Here is a 25061-nt window from a genome sequence, read left to right as displayed (position 1 = left end):
AAACAATCTCTTGCTACAACATATATAGTCAAAGTGAGTCTGATAAAACAGACATTTAGTCAATTCATCATTAAATGCTTAACCTCTTGGGGCTAGGTGGGACGCTAGCGTGCCACCCGTGGTGCACTCCATCAACAGCAGGTGCATTTCAAGAGCGGCAAATTTGAATCCAAATAAATGTCAAAATTCAAATTTTTCAAAAATACAACTATGTTACACCATTTGAAAGATAAACATCTCCTTAATCTAACCACGTTTTACGATTTCAAAAAGGTTTTACGGCGAAAGCATAAATTTAGAGTATGTTAGGACAGTACATTTACAAGAGTTGTGTGTAATGTTTTGTCAAGTCAAAGACAGGGTCACCAAAACCATAAAACCAGCTAAAATGATACACTAACCTTTTACAATCTCCATCAGATGACACTCCTAGGACATTATGTTAGACAATGCATGCATTTTTAGTTCTATCAAGTTCATATTTATATACAAAAACAGCGTTTTACTATGGCATTGATGTTGAGGAAATCGTTTCCCTCCAATAACCGGCAGTCAAGTCAGCGTCAGAAATTAAATAATTAAAATTAGAAAACATTGTTAAAATATTATATTGTCATTTAAAGAATTATAGATTTACATCTTTTGAACGCAATCAACTTGCCAGATTTAAAAATAACCTTACTGGGAAATCACACTTTGCAATAATCTGAGCACTGTGCCCAGAAAAATACGCGTTGCGATACAGACTAGACGTCATGTTGGGGAGATCTAAAATCGAAAATACTATGTAAATAATCCATTACCTTTGATTCTCTTCATCAGATGTCACTTCCAGGTATCACAGGTCCATAACGAATGTAGTTTTGTTCAAAAAAGCTCATCATTTATGTCCAAAAATCTCCGTCTCGTTAGCACATGATGTAAGCCAGCCGGACTTCTCGTCATGAACGAGGGGAAAAAATATATTTCCGTTCGTTCAAACATGTCAAACGTTGTATAGCATAAATCATTAGGGCCTTTTTTAACCAGAACATGAATAATATTCAAGGTGGACGAATGCATAGCCTTTTATAACGTATTGGAACGAGGGTACCCAACATGAAGTAGCGCGCCAGGTGTCTAATGGGACATCACCGTTCCATGGCTCTTGTTCGGTCAGATCTCCCTCCAGAAGACTCAAAACACTTTGTAAAGGCTGGTGACATCTAGTGGAAGCAATAGGAAGTGCCAAAATATTCCTAAACCCCTGTGTCTTTCAATGGGATAGCTTTAAAGTCAATACAACACATCAGGTATCCACTTCCTGTCAGAAAATGTCTCAGGGTTTTGCCTGCCAAATGAGTTCTGTTATACTCACAGACACCATTCAAACAGTTTTGGAAACTTTAGAGTGTTTTCTATCCATATATAATAAGTATATGCATATTCTAGTTACTGGGTAGGATTAGTAACCAGATTAAATCGGGTACATTTTTTTTATCCAGACGTGCAAATGCTGCCCCCTAGACCCAACAGGTTAATACAAGGCAGTGTTGCTGATGAAATAGTGCAAGAGCACACCCTCGTGGACAAAATGCTTACAGCACCTGGTATTCCCAGGCGGTCTCCCATCCAAGTACTAACCAGGCCCGACCCTGCTTAGCTTCCGAGATCAGACGAGATCGGGCGTACCCAGGCTGGTATGGCCGTAAGCGAGAAACAATCTCTTGCTACAACATATATAGTCAAAGTGAGTGTGATAAACAGACATTGCATTTTCACCAATTAGATAAGCAGCTTGAACTTTGTGTCACTGAAAAAGTAGAAGAAATTACAAACACTGTTCCCATCACTTTTTAGCACAGGTAGTTGGATAAAATACAAACTTTATTTCCTTTCATCATTTGAACAGGGCAAAGGAGCACAAAGCACACACAAGCTGCATTCAGCAACAATATTCTTGTTTGTCTTATAAATACAAGGCAGATGCTAATTGAAAACACAAGGAAATTTGATCCTATTAAAAAGGCAGGAAGCTGCATTTAGTCAATTCATCATTAAATGCTTACTACAAGGCAGTGTTGCTGATGAAATAGTGCAGGGGCACACCCTCGTGGACAAAATGCTTACAGCACCTGGTATTCCCAGGCGGTCTCCCATCCAAGTACTAACCAGGCCCGACCCTGCTTAGCTTCCGAGATCAGACGAGATCGGGCGTACCCAGGCTGGTATGGCCGTAAGCGAGAAACAATCTCTTGCTACAACATATATAGTCAAAGTGAGTCTGATAAAACAGACATTTAGTCAATTCATCATTAAATGCTTAATACAAGGCAGTGTTGCTGATGAAATAGTGCAAGAGCACACCCTCGTGGACAAAATGCTTACAGCACCTGGTATTCCCAGGCGGTCTCCCATCCAAGTACTAACCAGGCCCGACCCTGCCTAGCTTCCGAGATCAGACGAGATCGGGCGTACCCAGGCTGGTATGGCCGTAAGCGAGAAACAATCTCTTGCGACAACATATATAGTCAAAGTGAGTGTGATAAACAGACATTGCATTTTCACCAATTAGATAAGCAGCTTGAACTTTGTGTCACTGAAAAAGTAGAAGAAATTACAAACACTGTTCCCATCACTTTTTACCACAGGTAGTTGGATAAAATACAAACTTTATTTCCTTTCATCATTTGAACAGGGCAAAGGAGCACAAAGCACACACAAGCTGCATTCAGCAACAATATTCTTGTTTGTCTTATAAATACAAGGCAGATGCTAATTGAAAACACAAGGAAATTTGATCCTATTAAAAAGGCAGGAAGCTGCATTTAGTCAATTCATCATTAAATGCTTACTACAAGGCAGTGTTGCTGATGAAATAGTGCAGGGGCACACCCTCGTGGACAAAATGCTTACAGCACCTGGTATTCCCAGGCGGTCTCCCATCCAAGTAGTAACCAGGCCCGACCCTGCTTAGCTTCCGAGATCAGACGAGATCGGGCGTACCCAGGCTGGTATGGCCGTAAGCGAGAAACAATCTCTTGCTACAACATATATAGTCAAAGTGAGTCTGATAAAACAGACATTTAGTCAATTCATCATTAAATGCTTAATACAAGGCAGTGTTGCTGATGAAATAGTGCAAGAGCACACCCTCGTGGACAAAATGCTTACAGCACCTGGTATTCCCAGGCGGTCTCCCATCCAAGTACTAACCAGGCCCGACCCTGCCTAGCTTCCGAGATCAGACGAGATCGGGCGTACCCAGGCTGGTATGGCCGTAAGCGAGAAACAATCTCTTGCTACAACATATATAGTCAAAGTGAGTGTGATAAACAGACATTGCATTTTCACCAATTAGATAAGCAGCTTGAACTTTGTGTCACTGAAAAAGTAGAAGAAATTACAAACACTGTTCCCATCACTTTTTAGCACAGGTAGTTGGATAAAATACAAACTTTATTTCCTTTCATCATTTGAACAGGGCAAAGGAGCACAAAGCACACACAAGCTGCATTCAGCAACAATATTCTTGTTTGTCTTATAAATACAAGGCAGATGCTAATTGAAAACACAAGGAAATTTGATCCTATTAAAAAGGCAGGAAGCTGCATTTAGTCAATTCATCATTAAATGCTTACTACAAGGCAGTGTTGCTGATGAAATAGTGCAGGGGCACACCCTCGTGGACAAAATGCTTACAGCACCTGGTATTCCCAGGCGGTCTCCCATCCAAGTACTAACCAGGCCCGACCCTGCCTAGCTTCCGAGATCAGACGAGATCGGGCGTACCCAGGCTGGTATGGCCGTAAGCGAGAAACAATCTCTTGCTACAACATATATAGTCAAAGTGAGTGTGATAAACAGACATTGCATTTTCACCAATTAGATAAGCAGCTTGAACTTTGTGTCACTGAAAAAGTAGAAGAAATTACAAACACTGTTCCCATCACTTTTTAGCACAGGTAGTTGGATAAAATACAAACTTTATTTCCTTTCATCATTTGAACAGGGCAAAGGAGCACAAAGCACACACAAGCTGCATTCAGCAACAATATTCTTGTTTGTCTTATAAATACAAGGCAGATGCTAATTGAAAACACAAGGAAATTTGATCCTATTAAAAAGGCAGGAAGCTGCATTTAGTCAATTCATCATTAAATGCTTACTACAAGGCAGTGTTGCTGATGAAATAGTGCAGGGGCACACCCTCGTGGACAAAATGCTTACAGCACCTGGTATTCCCAGGCGGTCTCCCATCCAAGTACTAACCAGGCCCGACCCTGCCTAGCTTCCGAGATCAGACGAGATCGGGCGTACCCAGGCTGGTATGGCCGTAAGCGAGAAACAATCTCTTGCTACAACATATATAGTCAAAGTGAGTGTGATAAACAGACATTGCATTTTCACCAATTAGATAAGCAGCTTGAACTTTGTGTCACTGAAAAAGTAGAAGAAATTACAAACACTGTTCCCATCACTTTTTAGCACAGGTAGTTGGATAAAATACAAACTTTATTTCCTTTCATCATTTGAACAGGGCAAAGGAGCACAAAGCACACACAAGCTGCATTCAGCAACAATATTCTTGTTTGTCTTATAAATACAAGGCAGATGCTAATTGAAAACACAAGGAAATTTGATCCTATTAAAAAGGCAGGAAGCTGCATTTAGTCAATTCATCATTAAATGCTTACTACAAGGCAGTGTTGCTGATGAAATAGTGCAGGGGCACACCCTCGTGGACAAAATGCTTACAGCACCTGGTATTCCCAGGCGGTCTCCCATCCAAGTACTAACCAGGCCCGACCCTGCTTAGCTTCCGAGATCAGACGAGATCGGGCGTACCCAGGCTGGTATGGCCGTAAGCGAGAAACAATCTCTTGCTACAACATATATAGTCAAAGTGAGTCTGATAAAACAGACATTTAGTCAATTCATCATTAAATGCTTAATACAAGGCAGTGTTGCTGATGAAATAGTGCAAGAGCACACCCTCGTGGACAAAATGCTTACAGCACCTGGTATTCCCAGGCGGTCTCCCATCCAAGTACTAACCAGGCCCGACCCTGCTTAGCTTCCGAGATCAGACGAGATCGGGCGTACCCAGGCTGGTATGGCCGTAAGCGAGAAACAATCTCTTGCTACAACATATATAGTCAAAGTGAGTGTGATAAACAGACATTGCATTTTCACCAATTAGATAAGCAGCTTGAACTTTGTGTCACTGAAAAAGTAGAAGAAATTACAAACACTGTTCCCATCACTTTTTAGCACAGGTAGTTGGATAAAATACAAACTTTATTTCCTTTCATCATTTGAACAGGGCAAAGGAGCACAAAGCACACACAAGCTGCATTCAGCAACAATATTCTTGTTTGTCTTATAAATACAAGGCAGATGCTAATTGAAAACACAAGGAAATTTGATCCTATTAAAAAGGCAGGAAGCTGCATTTAGTCAATTCATCATTAAATGCTTACTACAAGGCAGTGTTGCTGATGAAATAGTGCAGGGGCACACCCTCGTGGACAAAATGCTTACAGCACCTGGTATTCCCAGGCGGTCTCCCATCCAAGTACTAACCAGGCCCGACCCTGCTTAGCTTCCGAGATCAGACGAGATCGGGCGTACCCAGGCTGGTATGGCCGTAAGCGAGAAACAATCTCTTGCTACAACATATATAGTCAAAGTGAGTCTGATAAAACAGACATTTAGTCAATTCATCATTAAATGCTTAATACAAGGCAGTGTTGCTGATGAAATAGTGCAAGAGCACACCCTCGTGGACAAAATGCTTACAGCACCTGGTATTCCCAGGCGGTCTCCCATCCAAGTACTAACCAGGCCCGACCCTGCCTAGCTTCCGAGATCAGACGAGATCGGGCGTACCCAGGCTGGTATGGCCGTAAGCGAGAAACAATCTCTTGCGACAACATATATAGTCAAAGTGAGTGTGATAAACAGACATTGCATTTTCACCAATTAGATAAGCAGCTTGAACTTTGTGTCACTGAAAAAGTAGAAGAAATTACAAACACTGTTCCCATCACTTTTTACCACAGGTAGTTGGATAAAATACAAACTTTATTTCCTTTCATCATTTGAACAGGGCAAAGGAGCACAAAGCACACACAAGCTGCATTCAGCAACAATATTCTTGTTTGTCTTATAAATACAAGGCAGATGCTAATTGAAAACACAAGGAAATTTGATCCTATTAAAAAGGCAGGAAGCTGCATTTAGTCAATTCATCATTAAATGCTTACTACAAGGCAGTGTTGCTGATGAAATAGTGCAGGGGCACACCCTCGTGGACAAAATGCTTACAGCACCTGGTATTCCCAGGCGGTCTCCCATCCAAGTAGTAACCAGGCCCGACCCTGCTTAGCTTCCGAGATCAGACGAGATCGGGCGTACCCAGGCTGGTATGGCCGTAAGCGAGAAACAATCTCTTGCTACAACATATATAGTCAAAGTGAGTCTGATAAAACAGACATTTAGTCAATTCATCATTAAATGCTTAATACAAGGCAGTGTTGCTGATGAAATAGTGCAAGAGCACACCCTCGTGGACAAAATGCTTACAGCACCTGGTATTCCCAGGCGGTCTCCCATCCAAGTACTAACCAGGCCCGACCCTGCCTAGCTTCCGAGATCAGACGAGATCGGGCGTACCCAGGCTGGTATGGCCGTAAGCGAGAAACAATCTCTTGCTACAACATATATAGTCAAAGTGAGTGTGATAAACAGACATTGCATTTTCACCAATTAGATAAGCAGCTTGAACTTTGTGTCACTGAAAAAGTAGAAGAAATTACAAACACTGTTCCCATCACTTTTTAGCACAGGTAGTTGGATAAAATACAAACTTTATTTCCTTTCATCATTTGAACAGGGCAAAGGAGCACAAAGCACACACAAGCTGCATTCAGCAACAATATTCTTGTTTGTCTTATAAATACAAGGCAGATGCTAATTGAAAACACAAGGAAATTTGATCCTATTAAAAAGGCAGGAAGCTGCATTTAGTCAATTCATCATTAAATGCTTACTACAAGGCAGTGTTGCTGATGAAATAGTGCAGGGGCACACCCTCGTGGACAAAATGCTTACAGCACCTGGTATTCCCAGGCGGTCTCCCATCCAAGTACTAACCAGGCCCGACCCTGCCTAGCTTCCGAGATCAGACGAGATCGGGCGTACCCAGGCTGGTATGGCCGTAAGCGAGAAACAATCTCTTGCTACAACATATATAGTCAAAGTGAGTGTGATAAACAGACATTGCATTTTCACCAATTAGATAAGCAGCTTGAACTTTGTGTCACTGAAAAAGTAGAAGAAATTACAAACACTGTTCCCATCACTTTTTAGCACAGGTAGTTGGATAAAATACAAACTTTATTTCCTTTCATCATTTGAACAGGGCAAAGGAGCACAAAGCACACACAAGCTGCATTCAGCAACAATATTCTTGTTTGTCTTATAAATACAAGGCAGATGCTAATTGAAAACACAAGGAAATTTGATCCTATTAAAAAGGCAGGAAGCTGCATTTAGTCAATTCATCATTAAATGCTTACTACAAGGCAGTGTTGCTGATGAAATAGTGCAGGGGCACACCCTCGTGGACAAAATGCTTACAGCACCTGGTATTCCCAGGCGGTCTCCCATCCAAGTACTAACCAGGCCCGACCCTGCCTAGCTTCCGAGATCAGACGAGATCGGGCGTACCCAGGCTGGTATGGCCGTAAGCGAGAAACAATCTCTTGCTACAACATATATAGTCAAAGTGAGTGTGATAAACAGACATTGCATTTTCACCAATTAGATAAGCAGCTTGAACTTTGTGTCACTGAAAAAGTAGAAGAAATTACAAACACTGTTCCCATCACTTTTTAGCACAGGTAGTTGGATAAAATACAAACTTTATTTCCTTTCATCATTTGAACAGGGCAAAGGAGCACAAAGCACACACAAGCTGCATTCAGCAACAATATTCTTGTTTGTCTTATAAATACAAGGCAGATGCTAATTGAAAACACAAGGAAATTTGATCCTATTAAAAAGGCAGGAAGCTGCATTTAGTCAATTCATCATTAAATGCTTACTACAAGGCAGTGTTGCTGATGAAATAGTGCAGGGGCACACCCTCGTGGACAAAATGCTTACAGCACCTGGTATTCCCAGGCGGTCTCCCATCCAAGTACTAACCAGGCCCGACCCTGCTTAGCTTCCGAGATCAGACGAGATCGGGCGTACCCAGGCTGGTATGGCCGTAAGCGAGAAACAATCTCTTGCTACAACATATATAGTCAAAGTGAGTCTGATAAAACAGACATTTAGTCAATTCATCATTAAATGCTTAATACAAGGCAGTGTTGCTGATGAAATAGTGCAAGAGCACACCCTCGTGGACAAAATGCTTACAGCACCTGGTATTCCCAGGCGGTCTCCCATCCAAGTACTAACCAGGCCCGACCCTGCTTAGCTTCCGAGATCAGACGAGATCGGGCGTACCCAGGCTGGTATGGCCGTAAGCGAGAAACAATCTCTTGCTACAACATATATAGTCAAAGTGAGTCTGATAAAACAGACATTTAGTCAATTCATCATTAAATGCTTAATACAAGGCAGTGTTGCTGATGAAATAGTGCAAGAGCACACCCTCGTGGACAAAATGCTTACAGCACCTGGTATTCCCAGGCGGTCTCCCATCCAAGTACTAACCAGGCCAGACCCTGCTTAGCTTCCGAGATCAGACGAGATCGGGCGTACCCAGGCTGGTAAGGCCGTAAGCGAGAAACAATCTCTTGCTACAACATATATAGTCAAAGTGAGTGTGATAAACAGACATTGCATTTTCACCAATTAGATAAGCAGCTTGAACTTTGTGTCACTGAAAAAGTAGAAGAAATTACAAACACTGTTCCCATCACTTTTTAGCACAGGTAGTTGGATAAAATACAAACTTTATTTCCTTTCATCATTTGAACAGGGCAAAGGAGCACAAAGCACACACAAGCTGCATTCAGCAACAATATTCTTGTTTGTCTTATAAATACAAGGCAGATGCTAATTGAAAACACAAGGAAATTTGATCCTATTAAAAAGGCAGGAAGCTGCATTTAGTCAATTCATCATTAAATGCTTACTACAAGGCAGTGTTGCTGATGAAATAGTGCAGGGGCACACCCTCGTGGACAAAATGCTTACAGCACCTGGTATTCCCAGGCGGTCTCCCATCCAAGTACTAACCAGGCCCGACCCTGCTTAGCTTCCGAGATCAGACGAGATCGGGCGTACCCAGGCTGGTATGGCCGTAAGCGAGAAACAATCTCTTGCTACAACATATATAGTCAAAGTGAGTCTGATAAAACAGACATTTAGTCAATTCATCATTAAATGCTTAATACAAGGCAGTGTTGCTGATGAAATAGTGCAAGAGCACACCCTCGTGGACAAAATGCTTACAGCACCTGGTATTCCCAGGCGGTCTCCCATCCAAGTACTAACCAGGCCCGACCCTGCTTAGCTTCCGAGATCAGACGAGATCGGGCGTACCCAGGCTGGTATGGCCGTAAGCGAGAAACAATCTCTTGCTACAACATATATAGTCAAAGTGAGTGTGATAAACAGACATTGCATTTTCACCAATTAGATAAGCAGCTTGAACTTTGTGTCACTGAAAAAGTAGAAGAAATTACAAACACTGTTCCCATCACTTTTTAGCACAGGTAGTTGGATAAAATACAAACTTTATTTCCTTTCATCATTTGAACAGGGCAAAGGAGCACAAAGCACACACAAGCTGCATTCAGCAACAATATTCTTGTTTGTCTTATAAATACAAGGCAGATGCTAATTGAAAACACAAGGAAATTTGATCCTATTAAAAAGGCAGGAAGCTGCATTTAGTCAATTCATCATTAAATGCTTACTACAAGGCAGTGTTGCTGATGAAATAGTGCAGGGGCACACCCTCGTGGACAAAATGCTTACAGCACCTGGTATTCCCAGGCGGTCTCCCATCCAAGTACTAACCAGGCCCGACCCTGCTTAGCTTCCGAGATCAGACGAGATCGGGCGTACCCAGGCTGGTATGGCCGTAAGCGAGAAACAATCTCTTGCTACAACATATATAGTCAAAGTGAGTCTGATAAAACAGACATTTAGTCAATTCATCATTAAATGCTTAATACAAGGCAGTGTTGCTGATGAAATAGTGCAAGAGCACACCCTCGTGGACAAAATGCTTACAGCACCTGGTATTCCCAGGCGGTCTCCCATCCAAGTACTAACCAGGCCCGACCCTGCTTAGCTTCCGAGATCAGACGAGATCGGGCGTACCCAGGCTGGTATGGCCGTAAGCGAGAAACAATCTCTTGCTACAACATATATAGTCAAAGTGAGTGTGATAAACAGACATTGCATTTTCACCAATTAGATAAGCAGCTTGAACTTTGTGTCACTGAAAAAGTAGAAGAAATTACAAACACTGTTCCCATCACTTTTTAGCACAGGTAGTTGGATAAAATACAAACTTTATTTCCTTTCATCATTTGAACAGGGCAAAGGAGCACAAAGCACACACAAGCTGCATTCAGCAACAATATTCTTGTTTGTCTTATAAATACAAGGCAGATGCTAATTGAAAACACAAGGAAATTTGATCCTATTAAAAAGGCAGGAAGCTGCATTTAGTCAATTCATCATTAAATGCTTACTACAAGGCAGTGTTGCTGATGAAATAGTGCAGGGGCACACCCTCGTGGACAAAATGCTTACAGCACCTGGTATTCACAGGCGGTCTCCCATCCAAGTACTAACCAGGCCCGACCCTGCTTAGCTTCCGAGATCAGACGAGATCGGGCGTACCCAGGCTGGTATGGCCGTAAGCGAGAAACAATCTCTTGCTACAACATATATAGTCAAAGTGAGTCTGATAAAACAGACATTTAGTCAATTCATCATTAAATGCTTAATACAAGCCAGTGTTGCTGATGAAATAGTGCAAGAGCACACCCTCGTGGACAAAATGCTTACAGCACCTGGTATTCCCAGGCGGTCTCCCATCCAAGTACTAACCAGGCCCGACCCTGCTTAGCTTCCGAGATCAGACGAGATCGGGCGTACCCAGGCTGGTATGGCCGTAAGCGAGAAACAATCTCTTGCTACAACATATATAGTCAAAGTGAGTGTGATAAACAGACATTGCATTTTCACCAATTAGATAAGCAGCTTGAACTTTGTGTCACTGAAAAAGTAGAAGAAATTACAAACACTGTTCCCATCACTTTTTACCACAGGTAGTTGGATAAAATACAAACTTTATTTCCTTTCATCATTTGAACAGGGCAAAGGAGCACAAAGCACACACAAGCTGCATTCAGCAACAATATTCTTGTTTGTCTTATAAATACAAGGCAGATGCTAATTGAAAACACAAGGAAATTTGATCCTATTAAAAAGGCAGGAAGCTGCATTTAGTCAATTCATCATTAAATGCTTACTACAAGGCAGTGTTGCTGATGAAATAGTGCAGGGGCACACCCTCGTGGACAAAATGCTTACAGCACCTGGTATTCACAGGCGGTCTCCCATCCAAGTACTAACCAGGCCCGACCCTGCTTAGCTTCCGAGATCAGACGAGATCGGGCGTACCCAGGCTGGTATGGCCGTAAGCGAGAAACAATCTCTTGCTACAACATATATAGTCAAAGTGAGTCTGATAAAACAGACATTTAGTCAATTCATCATTAAATGCTTAATACAAGCCAGTGTTGCTGATGAAATAGTGCAAGAGCACACCCTCGTGGACAAAATGCTTACAGCACCTGGTATTCCCAGGCGGTCTCCCATCCAAGTACTAACCAGGCCCGACCCTGCTTAGCTTCCGAGATCAGACGAGATCGGGCGTACCCAGGCTGGTATGGCCGTAAGCGAGAAACAATCTCTTGCTACAACATATATAGTCAAAGTGAGTCTGATAAAACAGACATTTAGTCAATTCATCATTAAATGCTTAATACAAGGCAGTGTTGCTGATGAAATAGTGCAAGAGCACAACCTCGTGGACAAAATGCTTACAGCACCTGGTATTCCCAGGCGGTCTCCCATCCAAGTACTAACCAGGCCCGACCCTGCTTAGCTTCCGAGATCAGACGAGATCGGGCGTACCCAGGCTGGTATGGCCGTAAGCGAGAAACAATCTCTTGCTACAACATATATAGTCAAAGTGAGTCTGATAAAACAGACATTTAGTCAATTCATCATTAAATGCTTAATACAAGGCAGTGTTGCTGATGAAATAGTGCAAGAGCACACCCTCGTGGACAAAATGCTTACAGCACCTGGTATTCCCAGGCGGTCTCCCATCCAAGTACTAACCAGGCCAGACCCTGCTTAGCTTCCGAGATCAGACGAGATCGGGCGTACCCAGGCTGGTATGGCCGTAAGCGAGAAACAATCTCTTGCTACAACATATATAGTCAAAGTGAGTGTGATAAACAGACATTGCATTTTCACCAATTAGATAAGCAGCTTGAACTTTGTGTCACTGAAAAAGTAGAAGAAATTACAAACACTGTTCCCATCACTTTTTAGCACAGGTAGTTGGATAAAATACAAACTTTATTTCCTTTCATCATTTGAACAGGGCAAAGGAGCACAAAGCACACACAAGCTGCATTCAGCAACAATATTCTTGTTTGTCTTATAAATACAAGGCAGATGCTAATTGAAAACACAAGGAAATTTGATCCTATTAAAAAGGCAGGAAGCTGCATTTAGTCAATTCATCATTAAATGCTTACTACAAGGCAGTGTTGCTGATGAAATAGTGCAGGGGCACACCCTCGTGGACAAAATGCTTACAGCACCTGGTATTCCCAGGCGGTCTCCCATCCAAGTACTAACCAGGCCCGACCCTGCTTAGCTTCCGAGATCAGACGAGATCGGGCGTACCCAGGCTGGTATGGCCGTAAGCGAGAAACAATCTCTTGCTACAACATATATAGTCAAAGTGAGTCTGATAAAACAGACATTTAGTCAATTCATCATTAAATGCTTAATACAAGGCAGTGTTGCTGATGAAATAGTGCAAGAGCACACCCTCGTGGACAAAATGCTTACAGCACCTGGTATTCCCAGGCGGTCTCCCATCCAAGTACTAACCAGGCCCGACCCTGCTTAGCTTCCGAGATCAGACGAGATCGGGCGTACCCAGGCTGGTATGGCCGTAAGCGAGAAACAATCTCTTGCTACAACATATATAGTCAAAGTGAGTGTGATAAACAGACATTGCATTTTCACCAATTAGATAAGCAGCTTGAACTTTGTGTCACTGAAAAAGTAGAAGAAATTACAAACACTGTTCCCATCACTTTTTAGCACAGGTAGTTGGATAAAATACAAACTTTATTTCCTTTCATCATTTGAACAGGGCAAAGGAGCACAAAGCACACACAAGCTGCATTCAGCAACAATATTCTTGTTTGTCTTATAAATACAAGGCAGATGCTAATTGAAAACACAAGGAAATTTGATCCTATTAAAAAGGCAGGAAGCTGCATTTAGTCAATTCATCATTAAATGCTTACTACAAGGCAGTGTTGCTGATGAAATAGTGCAGGGGCACACCCTCGTGGACAAAATGCTTACAGCACCTGGTATTCCCAGGCGGTCTCCCATCCAAGTACTAACCAGGCCCGACCCTGCTTAGCTTCCGAGATCAGACGAGATCGGGCGTACCCAGGCTGGTATGGCCGTAAGCGAGAAACAATCTCTTGCTACAACATATATAGTCAAAGTGAGTCTGATAAAACAGACATTTAGTCAATTCATCATTAAATGCTTAATACAAGGCAGTGTTGCTGATGAAATAGTGCAAGAGCACACCCTCGTGGACAAAATGCTTACAGCACCTGGTATTCCCAGGCGGTCTCCCATCCAAGTACTAACCAGGCCCGACCCTGCTTAGCTTCCGAGATCAGACGAGATCGGGCGTACCCAGGCTGGTATGGCCGTAAGCGAGAAACAATCTCTTGCTACAACATATATAGTCAAAGTGAGTGTGATAAACAGACATTGCATTTTCACCAATTAGATAAGCAGCTTGAACTTTGTGTCACTGAAAAAGTAGAAGAAATTACAAACACTGTTCCCATCACTTTTTAGCACAGGTAGTTGGATAAAATACAAACTTTATTTCCTTTCATCATTTGAACAGGGCAAAGGAGCACAAAGCACACACAAGCTGCATTCAGCAACAATATTCTTGTTTGTCTTATAAATACAAGGCAGATGCTAATTGAAAACACAAGGAAATTTGATCCTATTAAAAAGGCAGGAAGCTGCATTTAGTCAATTCATCATTAAATGCTTACTACAAGGCAGTGTTGCTGATGAAATAGTGCAGGGGCACACCCTCGTGGACAAAATGCTTACAGCACCTGGTATTCACAGGCGGTCTCCCATCCAAGTACTAACCAGGCCCGACCCTGCTTAGCTTCCGAGATCAGACGAGATCGGGCGTACCCAGGCTGGTATGGCCGTAAGCGAGAAACAATCTCTTGCTACAACATATATAGTCAAAGTGAGTCTGATAAAACAGACATTTAGTCAATTCATCATTAAATGCTTAATACAAGCCAGTGTTGCTGATGAAATAGTGCAAGAGCACACCCTCGTGGACAAAATGCTTACAGCACCTGGTATTCCCAGGCGGTCTCCCATCCAAGTACTAACCAGGCCCGACCCTGCTTAGCTTCCGAGATCAGACGAGATCGGGCGTACCCAGGCTGGTATGGCCGTAAGCGAGAAACAATCTCTTGCTACAACATATATAGTCAAAGTGAGTGTGATAAACAGACATTGCATTTTCACCAATTAGATAAGCAGCTTGAACTTTGTGTCACTGAAAAAGTAGAAGAAATTACAAACACTGTTCCCATCACTTTTTACCACAGGTAGTTGGATAAAATACAAACTTTATTTCCTTTCATCATTTGAACAGGGCAAAGGAGCACAAAGCACACACAAGCTGCATTCAGCAACAATATTCTTGTTTGTCTTATAAATACAAGGCAGATGCTAATTGAAAACACAAGGAAATTTGATCCTATTAAAAAGGCAGGAAGCTGCATTTAGTCAATTCATCATTAAATGCTTACTACAAGGCAGTGTTGCTGATGAAATAGTGCAGGGGCACACCCTCGTGGACAAAATGCTTACAGCACCTGGTATTCCCAGGCGGTCTCCCATCCAAGTACTAACCAGGCCCGACCCTGCTTAGCTTCCGAGATCAGACGAGATCGGGCGTACCCAGGCTGGTATGGCCGTAAGCGAGAAACAATCTCTTGCTACAACATATATAGTCAAAGTGAGTCTGATAAAACAGACATTTAGTCAATTCATCATTAAATGCTTAATACAAGGCAGTGTTGCTGATGAAATAGTGCAAGAGCACACCCTCGTGGACAAAATGCTTACAGCACCTGGTATTCCCAGGCGGTCTCCCATCCAAGTACTAACCAGGCCCGACCCTGCTTAGCTTCCGAGATCAGACGAGATCGGGCGTACCCAGGCTGGTATGGCCGTAAGCGAGAAACAATCTCTTGCTACAACATATATAGTCAAAGTGAGTGTGATAAACAGACATTGCATTTTCACCAATTAGATAAGCAGCTTGAACTTTGTGTCACTGAAAAAGTAGAAGAAATTACAAACACTGTTCCCATCACTTTTTACCACAGGTAGTTGGATAAAATACAAACTTTATTTCCTTTCATCATTTGAACAGGGCAAAGGAGCACAAAGCACACACAAGCTGCATTCAGCAACAATATTCTTGTTTGTCTTATAAATACAAGGCAGATGCTAATTGAAAACACAAGGAAATTTGATCCTATTAAAAAGGCAGGAAGCTGCATTTAGTCAATTCATCATTAAATGCTTACTACAAGGCAGTGTTGCTGATGAAATAGTGCAGGGGCACACCCTCGTGGACAAAATGCTTACAGCACCTGGTATTCACAGGCGGTCTCCCATCCAAGTACTAACCAGGCCCGACCCTGCTTAGCTTCCGAGATCAGACGAGATCGGGCGTACCCAGGCTGGTATGGCCGTAAGCGAGAAACAATCTCTTGCTACAACATATATAGTCAAAGTGAGTCTGATAAAACAGACATTTAGTCAATTCATCATTAAATGCTTAATACAAGCCAGTGTTGCTGATGAAATAGTGCAAGAGCACACCCTCGTGGACAAAATGCTTACAGCACCTGGTATTCCCAGGCGGTCTCCCATCCAAGTACTAACCAGGCCCGACCCTGCTTAGCTTCCGAGATCAGACGAGATCGGGCGTACCCAGGCTGGTATGGCCGTAAGCGAGAAACAATCTCTTGCTACAACATATATAGTCAAAGTGAGTGTGATAAACAGACATTGCATTTTCACCAATTAGATAAGCAGCTTGAACTTTGTGTCACTGAAAAAGTAGAAGAAATTACAAACACTGTTCCCATCACTTTTTACCACAGGTAGTTGGATAAAATACAAACTTTATTTCCTTTCATCATTTGAACAGGGCAAAGGAGCACAAAGCACACACAAGCTGCATTCAGCAACAATATTCTTGTTTGTCTTATAAATACAAGGCAGATGCTAATTGAAAACACAAGGAAATTTGATCCTATTAAAAAGGCAGGAAGCTGCATTTAGTCAATTCATCATTAAATGCTTACTACAAGGCAGTGTTGCTGATGAAATAGTGCAGGGGCACACCCTCGTGGACAAAATGCTTACAGCACCTGGTATTCCCAGGCGGTCTCCCATCCAAGTACTAACCAGGCCCGACCCTGCTTAGCTTCCGAGATCAGACGAGATCGGGCGTACCCAGGCTGGTATGGCCGTAAGCGAGAAACAATCTCTTGCTACAACATATATAGTCAAAGTGAGTCTGATAAAACAGACATTTAGTCAATTCATCATTAAATGCTTAATACAAGGCAGTGTTGCTGATGAAATAGTGCAAGAGCACACCCTCGTGGACAAAATGCTTACAGCACCTGGTATTCCCAGGCGGTCTCCCATCCAAGTACTAACCAGGCCCGACCCTGCTTAGCTTCCGAGATCAGACGAGATCGGGCGTACCCAGGCTGGTATGGCCGTAAGCGAGAAACAATCTCTTGCTACAACATATATAGTCAAAGTGAGTGTGATAAACAGACATTGCATTTTCACCAATTAGATAAGCAGCTTGAACTTTGTGTCACTGAAAAAGTAGAAGAAATTACAAACACTGTTCCCATCACTTTTTAGCACAGGTAGTTGGATAAAATACAAACTTTATTTCCTTTCATCATTTGAACAGGGCAAAGGAGCACAAAGCACACACAAGCTGCATTCAGCAACAATATTCTTGTTTGTCTTATAAATACAAGGCAGATGCTAATTGAAAACACAAGGAAATTTGATCCTATTAAAAAGGCAGGAAGCTGCATTTAGTCAATTCATCATTAAATGCTTACTACAAGGCAGTGTTGCTGATGAAATAGTGCAGGGGCACACCCTCGTGGACAAAATGCTTACAGCACCTGGTATTCACAGGCGGTCTCCCATCCAAGTACTAACCAGGCCCGACCCTGCTTAGCTTCCGAGATCAGACGAGATCGGGCGTACCCAGGCTGGTATGGCCGTAAGCGAGAAACAATCTCTTGCTACAACATATATAGTCAAAGTGAGTCTGATAAAACAGACATTTAGTCAATTCATCATTAAATGCTTAATACAAGCCAGTGTTGCTGATGAAATAGTGCAAGAGCACACCCTCGTGGACAAAATGCTTACAGCACCTGGTATTCCCAGGCGGTCTCCCATCCAAGTACTAACCAGGCCCGACCCTGCTTAGCTTCCGAGATCAGACGAGATCGGGCGTACCCAGGCTGGTATGGCCGTAAGCGAGAAACAATCTCTTGCTACAACATATATAGTCAAAGTGAGTCTGATAAAACAGACATTTAGTCAATTCATCATTAAATGCTTAATACAAGGCAGTGTTGCTGATGAAATAGTGCAAGAGCACACCCTCGTGGACAAAATGCTTACAGCACCTGGTATTCCCAGGCGGTCTCCCATCCAAGTACTAACCAGGCCCGACCCTGCTTAGCTTCCGAGATCAGACGAGATCGGGCGTACCCAGGCTGGTATGGCCGTAAGCGAGAAACAATCTCTTGCTACAACATATATAGTCAAAGTGAGTCTGATAAAACAGACATTTAGTCAATTCATCATTAAATGCTTAATACAAGGCAGTGTTGCTGATGAAATAGTGCAAGAGCACACCCTCGTGGACAAAATGCTTACAGCACCTGGTATTCCCAGGCGGTCTCCCATCCAAGTACTAACCAGGCCAGACCCTGCTTAGCTTCCGAGATCAGACGAGATCGGGCGTACCCAGGCTGGTATGGCCGTAAGCGAGAAACAATCTCTTGCTACAACATATATAGTCAAAGTGAGTGTGATAAACAGACATTGCATTTTCACCAATTAGATAAGCAGCTTGAACTTTGTGTCACTGAAAAAGTAGAAGAAATTACAAACACTGTTCCCATCACTTTTTAGCACAGGTAGTTGGATAAAATACAAACTTTATTTCCTTTCATCATTTGAACAGGGCAAAGGAGCACAAAGCACACACAAGCTGCATTCAGCAACAATATTCTTGTTTGTCTTATAAATACAAGGCAGATGCTAATTGAAAACACAAGGAAATTTGATCCTATTAAAAAGGCAGGAAGCTGCATTTAGTCAATTCATCATTAAATGCTTACTACAAGGCAGTGTTGCTGATGAAATAGTGCAGGGGCACACCCTCGTGGACAAAATGCTTACAGCACCTGGTATTCCCAGGCGGTCTCCCATCCAAGTACTAACCAGGCCCGACCCTGCTTAGCTTCCGAGATCAGACGAGATCGGGCGTACCCAGGCTGGTATGGCCGTAAGCGAGAAACAATCTCTTGCTACAACATATATAGTCAAAGTGAGTCTGATAAAACAGACATTTAGTCAATTCATCATTAAATGCTTAATACAAGGCAGTGTTGCTGATGAAATAGTGCAAGAGCACACCCTCGTGGACAAAATGCTTACAGCACCTGGTATTCCCAGGCGGTCTCCCATCCAAGTACTAACCAGGCCCGACCCTGCTTAGCTTCCGAGATCAGACGAGATCGGGCGTACCCAGGCTGGTATGGCCGTAAGCGAGAAACAATCTCTTGCTACAACATATATAGTCAAAGTGAGTGTGATAAACAGACATTGCATTTTCACCAATTAGATAAGCAGCTTGAACTTTGTGTCACTGAAAAAGTAGAAGAAATTACAAACACTGTTCCCATCACTTTTTAGCACAGGTAGTTGGATAAAATACAAACTTTATTTCCTTTCATCATTTGAACAGGGCAAAGGAGCACAAAGCACACACAAGCTGCATTCAGCAACAATATTCTTGTTTGTCTTATAAATACAAGGCAGATGCTAATTGAAAACACAAGGAAATTTGATCCTATTAAAAAGGCAGGAAGCTGCATTTAGTCAATTCATCATTAAATGCTTACTACAAGGCAGTGTTGCTGATGAAATAGTGCAGGGGCACACCCTCGTGGACAAAATGCTTACAGCACCTGGTATTCCCAGGCGGTCTCCCATCCAAGTACTAACCAGGCCCGACCCTGCTTAGCTTCCGAGATCAGACGAGATCGGGCGTACCCAGGCTGGTATGGCCGTAAGCGAGAAACAATCTCTTGCTACAACATATATAGTCAAAGTGAGTCTGATAAAACAGACATTTAGTCAATTCATCATTAAATGCTTAATACAAGGCAGTGTTGCTGATGAAATAGTGCAAGAGCACACCCTCGTGGACAAAATGCTTACAGCACCTGGTATTCCCAGGCGGTCTCCCATCCAAGTACTAACCAGGCCCGACCCTGCTTAGCTTCCGAGATCAGACGAGATCGGGCGTACCCAGGCTGGTATGGCCGTAAGCGAGAAACAATCTCTTGCTACAACATATATAGTCAAAGTGAGTGTGATAAACAGACATTGCATTTTCACCAATTAGATAAGCAGCTTGAACTTTGTGTCACTGAAAAAGTAGAAGAAATTACAAACACTGTTCCCATCACTTTTTAGCACAGGTAGTTGGATAAAATACAAACTTTATTTCCTTTCATCATTTGAACAGGGCAAAGGAGCACAAAGCACACACAAGCTGCATTCAGCAACAATATTCTTGTTTGTCTTATAAATACAAGGCAGATGCTAATTGAAAACACAAGGAAATTTGATCCTATTAAAAAGGCAGGAAGCTGCATTTAGTCAATTCATCATTAAATGCTTACTACAAGGCAGTGTTGCTGATGAAATAGTGCAGGGGCACACCCTCGTGGACAAAATGCTTACAGCACCTGGTATTCACAGGCGGTCTCCCATCCAAGTACTAACCAGGCCCGACCCTGCTTAGCTTCCGAGATCAGACGAGATCGGGCGTACCCAGGCTGGTATGGCCGTAAGCGAGAAACTATCTCTTGCTACAACATATATAGTCAAAGTGAGTCTGATAAAACAGACATTTAGTCAATTCATCATTAAATGCTTAATACAAGCCAGTGTTGCTGATGAAATAGTGCAAGAGCACACCCTCGTGGACAAAATGCTTACAGCACCTGGTATTCCCAGGCGGTCTCCCATCCAAGTACTAACCAGGCCCGACCCTGCTTAGCTTCCGAGATCAGACGAGATCGGGCGTACCCAGGCTGGTATGGCCGTAAGCGAGAAACAATCTCTTGCTACAACATATATAGTCAAAGTGAGTGTGATAAACAGACATTGCATTTTCACCAATTAGATAAGCAGCTTGAACTTTGTGTCACTGAAAAAGTAGAAGAAATTACAAACACTGTTCCCATCACTTTTTACCACAGGTAGTTGGATAAAATACAAACTTTATTTCCTTTCATCATTTGAACAGGGCAAAGGAGCACAAAGCACACACAAGCTGCATTCAGCAACAATATTCTTGTTTGTCTTATAAATACAAGGCAGATGCTAATTGAAAACACAAGGAAATTTGATCCTATTAAAAAGGCAGGAAGCTGCATTTAGTCAATTCATCATTAAATGCTTACTACAAGGCAGTGTTGCTGATGAAATAGTGCAGGGGCACACCCTCGTGGACAAAATGCTTACAGCACCTGGTATTCCCAGGCGGTCTCCCATCCAAGTACTAACCAGGCCCGACCCTGCTTAGCTTCCGAGATCAGACGAGATCGGGCGTACCCAGGCTGGTATGGCCGTAAGCGAGAAACAATCTCTTGCTACAACATATATAGTCAAAGTGAGTCTGATAAAACAGACATTTAGTCAATTCATCATTAAATGCTTAATACAAGGCAGTGTTGCTGATGAAATAGTGCAAGAGCACACCCTCGTGGACAAAATGCTTACAGCACCTGGTATTCCCAGGCGGTCTCCCATCCAAGTACTAACCAGGCCCGACCCTGCTTAGCTTCCGAGATCAGACGAGATCGGGCGTACCCAGGCTGGTATGGCCGTAAGCGAGAAACAATCTCTTGCTACAACATATATAGTCAAAGTGAGTGTGATAAACAGACATTGCATTTTCACCAATTAGATAAGCAGCTTGAACTTTGTGTCACTGAAAAAGTAGAAGAAATTACAAACACTGTTCCCATCACTTTTTAGCACAGGTAGTTGGATAAAATACAAACTTTATTTCCTTTCATCATTTGAACAGGGCAAAGGAGCACAAAGCACACACAAGCTGCATTCAGCAACAATATTCTTGTTTGTCTTATAAATACAAGGCAGATGCTAATTGAAAACACAAGGAAATTTGATCCTATTAAAAAGGCAGGAAGCTGCATTTAGTCAATTCATCATTAAATGCTTACTACAAGGCAGTGTTGCTGATGAAATAGTGCAGGGGCACACCCTCGTGGACAAAATGCTTACAGCACCTGGTATTCCCAGGCGGTCTCCCATCCAAGTACTAACCAGGCCCGACCCTGCTTAGCTTCCGAGATCAGACGAGATCGGGCGTACCCAGGCTGGTATGGCCGTAAGCGAGAAACAATCTCTTGCTACAACATATATAGTCAAAGTGAGTCTGATAAAACAGACATTTAGTCAATTCATCATTAAATGCTTAATACAAGGCAGTGTTGCTGATGAAATAGTGCAAGAGCACACCCTCGTGGACAAAATGCTTACAGCACCTGGTATTCCCAGGCGGTCTCCCATCCAAGTACTAACCAGGCCCGACCCTGCTTAGCTTCCGAGATCAGACGAGATCGGGCGTACCCAGGCTGGTATGGCCGTAAGCGAGAAACAATCTCTTGCTACAACATATATAGTCAAAGTGAGTGTGATAAACAGACATTGCATTTTCACCAATTAGATAAGCAGCTTGAACTTTGTGTCACTGAAAAAGTAGAAGAAATTACAAACACTGTTCCCATCACTTTTTAGCACAGGTAGTTGGATAAAATACAAACTTTATTTCCTTTCATCATTTGAACAGGGCAAAGGAGCACAAAGCACACACAAGCTGCATTCAGCAACAATATTCTTGTTTGTCTTATAAATACAAGGCAGATGCTAATTGAAAACACAAGGAAATTTGATCCTATTAAAAAGGCAGGAAGCTGCATTTAGTCAATTCATCATTAAATGCTTACTACAAGGCAGTGTTGCTGATGAAATAGTGCAGGGGCACACCCTCGTGGACAAAATGCTTACAGCACCTGGTATTCACAGGCGGTCTCCCATCCAAGTACTAACCAGGCCCGACCCTGCTTAGCTTCCGAGATCAGACGAGATCGGGCGTACCCAGGCTGGTATGGCCGTAAGCGAGAAACTATCTCTTGCTACAACATATATAGTCAAAGTGAGTCTGATAAAACAGACATTTAGTCAATTCATCATTAAATGCTTAATACAAGCCAGTGTTGCTGATGAAATAGTGCAAGAGCACACCCTCGTGGACAAAATGCTTACAGCACCTGGTATTCCCAGGCGGTCTCCCATCCAAGTACTAACCAGGCCCGACCCTGCTTAGCTTCCGAGATCAGACGAGATCGGGCGTACCCAGGCTGGTATGGCCGTAAGCGAGAAACAATCTCTTGCTACAACATATATAGTCAAAGTGAGTGTGATAAACAGACATTGCATTTTCACCAATTAGATAAGCAGCTTGAACTTTGTGTCACTGAAAAAGTAGAAGAAATTACAAACACTGTTCCCATCACTTTTTACCACAGGTAGTTGGATAAAATACAAACTTTATTTCCTTTCATCATTTGAACAGGGCAAAGGAGCACAAAGCACACACAAGCTGCATTCAGCAACAATATTCTTGTTTGTCTTATAAATACAAGGCAGATGCTAATTGAAAACACAAGGAAATTTGATCCTATTAAAAAGGCAGGAAGCTGCATTTAGTCAATTCATCATTAAATGCTTACTACAAGGCAGTGTTGCTGATGAAATAGTGCAGGGGCACACCCTCGTGGACAAAATGCTTACAGCACCTGGTATTCCCAGGCGGTCTCCCATCCAAGTACTAACCAGGCCCGACCCTGCTTAGCTTCCGAGATCAGACGAGATCGGGCGTACCCAGGCTGGTATGGCCGTAAGCGAGAAACAATCTCTTGCTACAACATATATAGTCAAAGTGAGTCTGATAAAACAGACATTTAGTCAATTCATCATTAAATGCTTAATACAAGGCAGTGTTGCTGATGAAATAGTGCAAGAGCACACCCTCGTGGACAAAATGCTTACAGCACCTGGTATTCCCAGGCGGTCTCCCATCCAAGTACTAACCAGGCCCGACCCTGCTTAGCTTCCGAGATCAGACGAGATCGGGCGTACCCAGGCTGGTATGGCCGTAAGCGAGAAACAATCTCTTGCTACAACATATATAGTCAAAGTGAGTGTGATAAACAGACATTGCATTTTCACCAATTAGATAAGCAGCTTGAACTTTGTGTCACTGAAAAAGTAGAAGAAATTACAAACACTGTTCCCATCACTTTTTAGCACAGGTAGTTGGATAAAATACAAACTTTATTTCCTTTCATCATTTGAACAGGGCAAAGGAGCACAAAGCACACACAAGCTGCATTCAGCAACAATATTCTTGTTTGTCTTATAAATACAAGGCAGATGCTAATTGAAAACACAAGGAAATTTGATCCTATTAAAAAGGCAGGAAGCTGCATTTAGTCAATTCATCATTAAATGCTTACTACAAGGCAGTGTTGCTGATGAAATAGTGCAGGGGCACACCCTCGTGGACAAAATGCTTACAGCACCTGGTATTCCCAGGCGGTCTCCCATCCAAGTACTAACCAGGCCCGACCCTGCTTAGCTTCCGAGATCAGACGAGATCGGGCGTACCCAGGCTGGTATGGCCGTAAGCGAGAAACAATCTCTTGCTACAACATATATAGTCAAAGTGAGTCTGATAAAACAGACATTTAGTCAATTCATCATTAAATGCTTAATACAAGGCAGTGTTGCTGATGAAATAGTGCAAGAGCACACCCTCGTGGACAAAATGCTTACAGCACCTGGTATTCCCAGGCGGTCTCCCATCCAAGTACTAACCAGGCCCGACCCTGCTTAGCTTCCGAGATCAGACGAGATCGGGCGTACCCAGGCTGGTATGGCCGTAAGCGAGAAACAATCTCTTGCTACAACATATATAGTCAAAGTGAGTGTGATAAACAGACATTGCATTTTCACCAATTAGATAAGCAGCTTGAACTTTGTGTCACTGAAAAAGTAGAAGAAATTACAAACACTGTTCCCATCACTTTTTAGCACAGGTAGTTGGATAAAATACAAACTTTATTTCCTTTCATCATTTGAACAGGGCAAAGGAGCACAAAGCACACACAAGCTGCATTCAGCAACAATATTCTTGTTTGTCTTATAAATACAAGGCAGATGCTAATTGAAAACACAAGGAAATTTGATCCTATTAAAAAGGC

The 25061-nt window shown here is 42.6% G+C and overlaps 60 non-coding genes across 60 annotated transcripts; all 60 read right to left on the bottom strand.

The window, feature by feature from the left end:
• Nucleotides 1-1574: 1574 nt before the first annotated feature.
• LOC145871300 (5S ribosomal RNA) lies at nucleotides 1575-1693 on the bottom strand. Its single transcript, XR_014386931.1, has one exon. It is a non-coding gene; the product is annotated as a 5S ribosomal RNA (ribosomal RNA).
• Nucleotides 1694-2102: 409 nt separating this feature from the next.
• Nucleotides 2103-2221, bottom strand: LOC145871299 (5S ribosomal RNA). Its single transcript, XR_014386930.1, has one exon. It is a non-coding gene; the product is annotated as a 5S ribosomal RNA (ribosomal RNA).
• A 139-nt stretch (nucleotides 2222-2360) lies between these two features.
• On the bottom strand, nucleotides 2361-2479 carry LOC145868714 (5S ribosomal RNA). Its single transcript, XR_014384710.1, has one exon. It is a non-coding gene; the product is annotated as a 5S ribosomal RNA (ribosomal RNA).
• Nucleotides 2480-2888: 409 nt separating this feature from the next.
• LOC145868352 (5S ribosomal RNA) lies at nucleotides 2889-3007 on the bottom strand. Its single transcript, XR_014384348.1, has one exon. It is a non-coding gene; the product is annotated as a 5S ribosomal RNA (ribosomal RNA).
• Nucleotides 3008-3146: 139 nt separating this feature from the next.
• Nucleotides 3147-3265, bottom strand: LOC145868713 (5S ribosomal RNA). Its single transcript, XR_014384709.1, has one exon. It is a non-coding gene; the product is annotated as a 5S ribosomal RNA (ribosomal RNA).
• Nucleotides 3266-3674: 409 nt separating this feature from the next.
• On the bottom strand, nucleotides 3675-3793 carry LOC145868711 (5S ribosomal RNA). The gene has a single exon (XR_014384707.1). It is a non-coding gene; the product is annotated as a 5S ribosomal RNA (ribosomal RNA).
• A 409-nt stretch (nucleotides 3794-4202) lies between these two features.
• Nucleotides 4203-4321, bottom strand: LOC145868710 (5S ribosomal RNA). Its single transcript, XR_014384706.1, has one exon. It is a non-coding gene; the product is annotated as a 5S ribosomal RNA (ribosomal RNA).
• Nucleotides 4322-4730: 409 nt separating this feature from the next.
• On the bottom strand, nucleotides 4731-4849 carry LOC145871298 (5S ribosomal RNA). Its single transcript, XR_014386929.1, has one exon. It is a non-coding gene; the product is annotated as a 5S ribosomal RNA (ribosomal RNA).
• A 139-nt stretch (nucleotides 4850-4988) lies between these two features.
• Nucleotides 4989-5107, bottom strand: LOC145871297 (5S ribosomal RNA). The gene has a single exon (XR_014386928.1). It is a non-coding gene; the product is annotated as a 5S ribosomal RNA (ribosomal RNA).
• A 409-nt stretch (nucleotides 5108-5516) lies between these two features.
• Nucleotides 5517-5635, bottom strand: LOC145871296 (5S ribosomal RNA). The gene has a single exon (XR_014386927.1). It is a non-coding gene; the product is annotated as a 5S ribosomal RNA (ribosomal RNA).
• Nucleotides 5636-5774: 139 nt separating this feature from the next.
• On the bottom strand, nucleotides 5775-5893 carry LOC145868709 (5S ribosomal RNA). Its single transcript, XR_014384705.1, has one exon. It is a non-coding gene; the product is annotated as a 5S ribosomal RNA (ribosomal RNA).
• Nucleotides 5894-6302: 409 nt separating this feature from the next.
• LOC145868350 (5S ribosomal RNA) lies at nucleotides 6303-6421 on the bottom strand. The gene has a single exon (XR_014384346.1). It is a non-coding gene; the product is annotated as a 5S ribosomal RNA (ribosomal RNA).
• A 139-nt stretch (nucleotides 6422-6560) lies between these two features.
• On the bottom strand, nucleotides 6561-6679 carry LOC145868708 (5S ribosomal RNA). The gene has a single exon (XR_014384704.1). It is a non-coding gene; the product is annotated as a 5S ribosomal RNA (ribosomal RNA).
• Nucleotides 6680-7088: 409 nt separating this feature from the next.
• On the bottom strand, nucleotides 7089-7207 carry LOC145868707 (5S ribosomal RNA). The gene has a single exon (XR_014384703.1). It is a non-coding gene; the product is annotated as a 5S ribosomal RNA (ribosomal RNA).
• Nucleotides 7208-7616: 409 nt separating this feature from the next.
• LOC145868706 (5S ribosomal RNA) lies at nucleotides 7617-7735 on the bottom strand. Its single transcript, XR_014384702.1, has one exon. It is a non-coding gene; the product is annotated as a 5S ribosomal RNA (ribosomal RNA).
• A 409-nt stretch (nucleotides 7736-8144) lies between these two features.
• LOC145871295 (5S ribosomal RNA) lies at nucleotides 8145-8263 on the bottom strand. The gene has a single exon (XR_014386926.1). It is a non-coding gene; the product is annotated as a 5S ribosomal RNA (ribosomal RNA).
• Nucleotides 8264-8402: 139 nt separating this feature from the next.
• On the bottom strand, nucleotides 8403-8521 carry LOC145871294 (5S ribosomal RNA). Its single transcript, XR_014386925.1, has one exon. It is a non-coding gene; the product is annotated as a 5S ribosomal RNA (ribosomal RNA).
• Nucleotides 8522-8660: 139 nt separating this feature from the next.
• LOC145869919 (5S ribosomal RNA) lies at nucleotides 8661-8779 on the bottom strand. Its single transcript, XR_014385915.1, has one exon. It is a non-coding gene; the product is annotated as a 5S ribosomal RNA (ribosomal RNA).
• A 409-nt stretch (nucleotides 8780-9188) lies between these two features.
• Nucleotides 9189-9307, bottom strand: LOC145871293 (5S ribosomal RNA). Its single transcript, XR_014386924.1, has one exon. It is a non-coding gene; the product is annotated as a 5S ribosomal RNA (ribosomal RNA).
• A 139-nt stretch (nucleotides 9308-9446) lies between these two features.
• Nucleotides 9447-9565, bottom strand: LOC145871292 (5S ribosomal RNA). The gene has a single exon (XR_014386923.1). It is a non-coding gene; the product is annotated as a 5S ribosomal RNA (ribosomal RNA).
• A 409-nt stretch (nucleotides 9566-9974) lies between these two features.
• LOC145871291 (5S ribosomal RNA) lies at nucleotides 9975-10093 on the bottom strand. Its single transcript, XR_014386922.1, has one exon. It is a non-coding gene; the product is annotated as a 5S ribosomal RNA (ribosomal RNA).
• A 139-nt stretch (nucleotides 10094-10232) lies between these two features.
• Nucleotides 10233-10351, bottom strand: LOC145871289 (5S ribosomal RNA). The gene has a single exon (XR_014386920.1). It is a non-coding gene; the product is annotated as a 5S ribosomal RNA (ribosomal RNA).
• A 409-nt stretch (nucleotides 10352-10760) lies between these two features.
• LOC145875472 (5S ribosomal RNA) lies at nucleotides 10761-10879 on the bottom strand. Its single transcript, XR_014391108.1, has one exon. It is a non-coding gene; the product is annotated as a 5S ribosomal RNA (ribosomal RNA).
• Nucleotides 10880-11018: 139 nt separating this feature from the next.
• Nucleotides 11019-11137, bottom strand: LOC145871288 (5S ribosomal RNA). The gene has a single exon (XR_014386919.1). It is a non-coding gene; the product is annotated as a 5S ribosomal RNA (ribosomal RNA).
• Nucleotides 11138-11546: 409 nt separating this feature from the next.
• On the bottom strand, nucleotides 11547-11665 carry LOC145875471 (5S ribosomal RNA). The gene has a single exon (XR_014391107.1). It is a non-coding gene; the product is annotated as a 5S ribosomal RNA (ribosomal RNA).
• Nucleotides 11666-11804: 139 nt separating this feature from the next.
• LOC145871287 (5S ribosomal RNA) lies at nucleotides 11805-11923 on the bottom strand. The gene has a single exon (XR_014386918.1). It is a non-coding gene; the product is annotated as a 5S ribosomal RNA (ribosomal RNA).
• A 139-nt stretch (nucleotides 11924-12062) lies between these two features.
• On the bottom strand, nucleotides 12063-12181 carry LOC145871286 (5S ribosomal RNA). Its single transcript, XR_014386917.1, has one exon. It is a non-coding gene; the product is annotated as a 5S ribosomal RNA (ribosomal RNA).
• A 139-nt stretch (nucleotides 12182-12320) lies between these two features.
• On the bottom strand, nucleotides 12321-12439 carry LOC145868924 (5S ribosomal RNA). The gene has a single exon (XR_014384919.1). It is a non-coding gene; the product is annotated as a 5S ribosomal RNA (ribosomal RNA).
• Nucleotides 12440-12848: 409 nt separating this feature from the next.
• LOC145871285 (5S ribosomal RNA) lies at nucleotides 12849-12967 on the bottom strand. Its single transcript, XR_014386916.1, has one exon. It is a non-coding gene; the product is annotated as a 5S ribosomal RNA (ribosomal RNA).
• Nucleotides 12968-13106: 139 nt separating this feature from the next.
• LOC145871284 (5S ribosomal RNA) lies at nucleotides 13107-13225 on the bottom strand. Its single transcript, XR_014386915.1, has one exon. It is a non-coding gene; the product is annotated as a 5S ribosomal RNA (ribosomal RNA).
• Nucleotides 13226-13634: 409 nt separating this feature from the next.
• LOC145871283 (5S ribosomal RNA) lies at nucleotides 13635-13753 on the bottom strand. The gene has a single exon (XR_014386914.1). It is a non-coding gene; the product is annotated as a 5S ribosomal RNA (ribosomal RNA).
• A 139-nt stretch (nucleotides 13754-13892) lies between these two features.
• On the bottom strand, nucleotides 13893-14011 carry LOC145871282 (5S ribosomal RNA). The gene has a single exon (XR_014386913.1). It is a non-coding gene; the product is annotated as a 5S ribosomal RNA (ribosomal RNA).
• Nucleotides 14012-14420: 409 nt separating this feature from the next.
• Nucleotides 14421-14539, bottom strand: LOC145875470 (5S ribosomal RNA). The gene has a single exon (XR_014391106.1). It is a non-coding gene; the product is annotated as a 5S ribosomal RNA (ribosomal RNA).
• Nucleotides 14540-14678: 139 nt separating this feature from the next.
• Nucleotides 14679-14797, bottom strand: LOC145871281 (5S ribosomal RNA). The gene has a single exon (XR_014386912.1). It is a non-coding gene; the product is annotated as a 5S ribosomal RNA (ribosomal RNA).
• Nucleotides 14798-15206: 409 nt separating this feature from the next.
• Nucleotides 15207-15325, bottom strand: LOC145871280 (5S ribosomal RNA). The gene has a single exon (XR_014386911.1). It is a non-coding gene; the product is annotated as a 5S ribosomal RNA (ribosomal RNA).
• A 139-nt stretch (nucleotides 15326-15464) lies between these two features.
• On the bottom strand, nucleotides 15465-15583 carry LOC145871278 (5S ribosomal RNA). The gene has a single exon (XR_014386909.1). It is a non-coding gene; the product is annotated as a 5S ribosomal RNA (ribosomal RNA).
• Nucleotides 15584-15992: 409 nt separating this feature from the next.
• LOC145875469 (5S ribosomal RNA) lies at nucleotides 15993-16111 on the bottom strand. Its single transcript, XR_014391105.1, has one exon. It is a non-coding gene; the product is annotated as a 5S ribosomal RNA (ribosomal RNA).
• A 139-nt stretch (nucleotides 16112-16250) lies between these two features.
• Nucleotides 16251-16369, bottom strand: LOC145871277 (5S ribosomal RNA). Its single transcript, XR_014386908.1, has one exon. It is a non-coding gene; the product is annotated as a 5S ribosomal RNA (ribosomal RNA).
• A 409-nt stretch (nucleotides 16370-16778) lies between these two features.
• LOC145871276 (5S ribosomal RNA) lies at nucleotides 16779-16897 on the bottom strand. Its single transcript, XR_014386907.1, has one exon. It is a non-coding gene; the product is annotated as a 5S ribosomal RNA (ribosomal RNA).
• Nucleotides 16898-17036: 139 nt separating this feature from the next.
• Nucleotides 17037-17155, bottom strand: LOC145871275 (5S ribosomal RNA). Its single transcript, XR_014386906.1, has one exon. It is a non-coding gene; the product is annotated as a 5S ribosomal RNA (ribosomal RNA).
• Nucleotides 17156-17564: 409 nt separating this feature from the next.
• LOC145875468 (5S ribosomal RNA) lies at nucleotides 17565-17683 on the bottom strand. Its single transcript, XR_014391104.1, has one exon. It is a non-coding gene; the product is annotated as a 5S ribosomal RNA (ribosomal RNA).
• A 139-nt stretch (nucleotides 17684-17822) lies between these two features.
• On the bottom strand, nucleotides 17823-17941 carry LOC145871274 (5S ribosomal RNA). The gene has a single exon (XR_014386905.1). It is a non-coding gene; the product is annotated as a 5S ribosomal RNA (ribosomal RNA).
• Nucleotides 17942-18080: 139 nt separating this feature from the next.
• On the bottom strand, nucleotides 18081-18199 carry LOC145871272 (5S ribosomal RNA). Its single transcript, XR_014386903.1, has one exon. It is a non-coding gene; the product is annotated as a 5S ribosomal RNA (ribosomal RNA).
• A 139-nt stretch (nucleotides 18200-18338) lies between these two features.
• Nucleotides 18339-18457, bottom strand: LOC145868922 (5S ribosomal RNA). Its single transcript, XR_014384917.1, has one exon. It is a non-coding gene; the product is annotated as a 5S ribosomal RNA (ribosomal RNA).
• A 409-nt stretch (nucleotides 18458-18866) lies between these two features.
• LOC145871271 (5S ribosomal RNA) lies at nucleotides 18867-18985 on the bottom strand. The gene has a single exon (XR_014386902.1). It is a non-coding gene; the product is annotated as a 5S ribosomal RNA (ribosomal RNA).
• A 139-nt stretch (nucleotides 18986-19124) lies between these two features.
• LOC145871270 (5S ribosomal RNA) lies at nucleotides 19125-19243 on the bottom strand. The gene has a single exon (XR_014386901.1). It is a non-coding gene; the product is annotated as a 5S ribosomal RNA (ribosomal RNA).
• A 409-nt stretch (nucleotides 19244-19652) lies between these two features.
• LOC145871269 (5S ribosomal RNA) lies at nucleotides 19653-19771 on the bottom strand. Its single transcript, XR_014386900.1, has one exon. It is a non-coding gene; the product is annotated as a 5S ribosomal RNA (ribosomal RNA).
• Nucleotides 19772-19910: 139 nt separating this feature from the next.
• LOC145871268 (5S ribosomal RNA) lies at nucleotides 19911-20029 on the bottom strand. Its single transcript, XR_014386899.1, has one exon. It is a non-coding gene; the product is annotated as a 5S ribosomal RNA (ribosomal RNA).
• Nucleotides 20030-20438: 409 nt separating this feature from the next.
• LOC145875467 (5S ribosomal RNA) lies at nucleotides 20439-20557 on the bottom strand. Its single transcript, XR_014391103.1, has one exon. It is a non-coding gene; the product is annotated as a 5S ribosomal RNA (ribosomal RNA).
• Nucleotides 20558-20696: 139 nt separating this feature from the next.
• LOC145871266 (5S ribosomal RNA) lies at nucleotides 20697-20815 on the bottom strand. Its single transcript, XR_014386897.1, has one exon. It is a non-coding gene; the product is annotated as a 5S ribosomal RNA (ribosomal RNA).
• A 409-nt stretch (nucleotides 20816-21224) lies between these two features.
• Nucleotides 21225-21343, bottom strand: LOC145871265 (5S ribosomal RNA). The gene has a single exon (XR_014386896.1). It is a non-coding gene; the product is annotated as a 5S ribosomal RNA (ribosomal RNA).
• Nucleotides 21344-21482: 139 nt separating this feature from the next.
• LOC145871264 (5S ribosomal RNA) lies at nucleotides 21483-21601 on the bottom strand. Its single transcript, XR_014386895.1, has one exon. It is a non-coding gene; the product is annotated as a 5S ribosomal RNA (ribosomal RNA).
• A 409-nt stretch (nucleotides 21602-22010) lies between these two features.
• Nucleotides 22011-22129, bottom strand: LOC145871263 (5S ribosomal RNA). The gene has a single exon (XR_014386894.1). It is a non-coding gene; the product is annotated as a 5S ribosomal RNA (ribosomal RNA).
• Nucleotides 22130-22268: 139 nt separating this feature from the next.
• LOC145871262 (5S ribosomal RNA) lies at nucleotides 22269-22387 on the bottom strand. Its single transcript, XR_014386893.1, has one exon. It is a non-coding gene; the product is annotated as a 5S ribosomal RNA (ribosomal RNA).
• A 409-nt stretch (nucleotides 22388-22796) lies between these two features.
• LOC145875466 (5S ribosomal RNA) lies at nucleotides 22797-22915 on the bottom strand. Its single transcript, XR_014391102.1, has one exon. It is a non-coding gene; the product is annotated as a 5S ribosomal RNA (ribosomal RNA).
• Nucleotides 22916-23054: 139 nt separating this feature from the next.
• Nucleotides 23055-23173, bottom strand: LOC145871261 (5S ribosomal RNA). The gene has a single exon (XR_014386892.1). It is a non-coding gene; the product is annotated as a 5S ribosomal RNA (ribosomal RNA).
• A 409-nt stretch (nucleotides 23174-23582) lies between these two features.
• On the bottom strand, nucleotides 23583-23701 carry LOC145871260 (5S ribosomal RNA). Its single transcript, XR_014386891.1, has one exon. It is a non-coding gene; the product is annotated as a 5S ribosomal RNA (ribosomal RNA).
• A 139-nt stretch (nucleotides 23702-23840) lies between these two features.
• LOC145871259 (5S ribosomal RNA) lies at nucleotides 23841-23959 on the bottom strand. Its single transcript, XR_014386890.1, has one exon. It is a non-coding gene; the product is annotated as a 5S ribosomal RNA (ribosomal RNA).
• A 409-nt stretch (nucleotides 23960-24368) lies between these two features.
• Nucleotides 24369-24487, bottom strand: LOC145871258 (5S ribosomal RNA). Its single transcript, XR_014386889.1, has one exon. It is a non-coding gene; the product is annotated as a 5S ribosomal RNA (ribosomal RNA).
• Nucleotides 24488-24626: 139 nt separating this feature from the next.
• Nucleotides 24627-24745, bottom strand: LOC145871257 (5S ribosomal RNA). Its single transcript, XR_014386888.1, has one exon. It is a non-coding gene; the product is annotated as a 5S ribosomal RNA (ribosomal RNA).
• Nucleotides 24746-25061: the final 316 nt, after the last annotated feature.

This window comes from Salmo salar, unplaced genomic scaffold, assembly GCF_965601325.2.
Source record: "Salmo salar unplaced genomic scaffold, fSalSal1 ptg000293l, whole genome shotgun sequence".
Lineage (NCBI taxonomy): Eukaryota > Metazoa > Chordata > Actinopteri > Salmoniformes > Salmonidae > Salmo > Salmo salar.
Note: the sequence above shows the minus strand (reverse complement) of the source record. Positions and strands in the feature narration are given on the sequence as shown.